The sequence below is a fragment of the Astatotilapia calliptera genome, chromosome 16 (genome assembly GCF_964374335.1).
Source record: "Astatotilapia calliptera chromosome 16, fAstCal68.1, whole genome shotgun sequence".
Classification (NCBI taxonomy): domain Eukaryota; kingdom Metazoa; phylum Chordata; class Actinopteri; order Cichliformes; family Cichlidae; genus Astatotilapia; species Astatotilapia calliptera.
In genome coordinates this window covers 25,808,810-25,809,743 of record NC_137437.1, presented here as the reverse complement: position 1 = coordinate 25,809,743, position 934 = coordinate 25,808,810, and the positions used below count along the sequence as shown (strand labels likewise).

Here is a 934-nt window from a genome sequence, read left to right as displayed (position 1 = left end):
AAAAAAGAGTCTTAATTTTTTCCAGAAAGTGGGTTAAGCTGCATAGAAGCATCTGTGGCAAGTTGGTGGTGAACAGCTATGAAAACTGCCATTGTGACCAAAAACATTTTTAATATACTGTGCGTTGGCACACAGAATATAGTAAAAGACAGAGCTAGCTACTGTGACTTCCTAGTAAAGTTAGAATGTTCAACATGTTGAACATACTTAGTGTCATGGTCCCCGTGCCTGCTCGGCTGGCCCTGTGTGGCTACATGTTATGTTTTGTCTTTTCTCTCTCTCCTCTCTCTCTGCTCGCTGCCTGGGCGGAGCTCATTGTGAGCTCCCGGCCTCCACCACCTGTAGGCAATCACCTGTGGCTCCTCACCTTGTTTGCTCCCGCTACTTAAGGCAGTGACTGAGAGCACCTCGCCGCTGGACTATTGAATAACGCTCGTCAGTGCTACTTTAGCCTCAGCCAGTTTTGAGCTCTGTCCGTGAAAGTTCCGTGCTAACCCTTGTTCTCTGTATGCAGATTTCTCGTGTTTGGTTTGGAGACTCTGGACGCTTTTCCCGACCCCGCTCTGCACCCCTGGGAACCCTGGCCCCCTTCTCCTTCACCTGTATATAGTGCACCTGGAGTGTGTAAATAAACCTGTTTTTCTGAGATTTCAGTCTGCGCCGAGTCCTCCCTGCTCCTCCGTGACACTTAGGGTTGCCAACTTTTTAACTATTGTACTCCCAAAGGACCCTACTTGGAGCAACTTTAAAGTGGGACACAAGTCAAGTGTGTCCCACTTTAAATAAAAGTTTCAAGTGGGACAAAGTTTCGTGCACGGTGGCATGGTGGTTAGCACTGTTGCCACACAGCAAGGTCCTGAGTTCAATTCCACCATCAGACCGGGGGTCTTTCTGTGTGGAGTTTGCATGTTCTCCCCGTGTTTGGGTGGGTTCC

At 48.7% G+C, this 934-nt stretch overlaps 1 long non-coding RNA gene across 1 annotated transcript; it reads left to right on the top strand.

Annotated features, from left to right (window-relative positions):
- Positions 1-260: 260 nt before the first annotated feature.
- Positions 261-648, top strand: LOC113007916 (uncharacterized). Its single transcript, XR_003269964.2, has 2 exons — positions 261-435; positions 515-648. It is a non-coding gene; the product is annotated as an uncharacterized LOC113007916 (long non-coding RNA).
- The last annotated feature ends 286 nt before the right edge of the window (positions 649-934 follow it).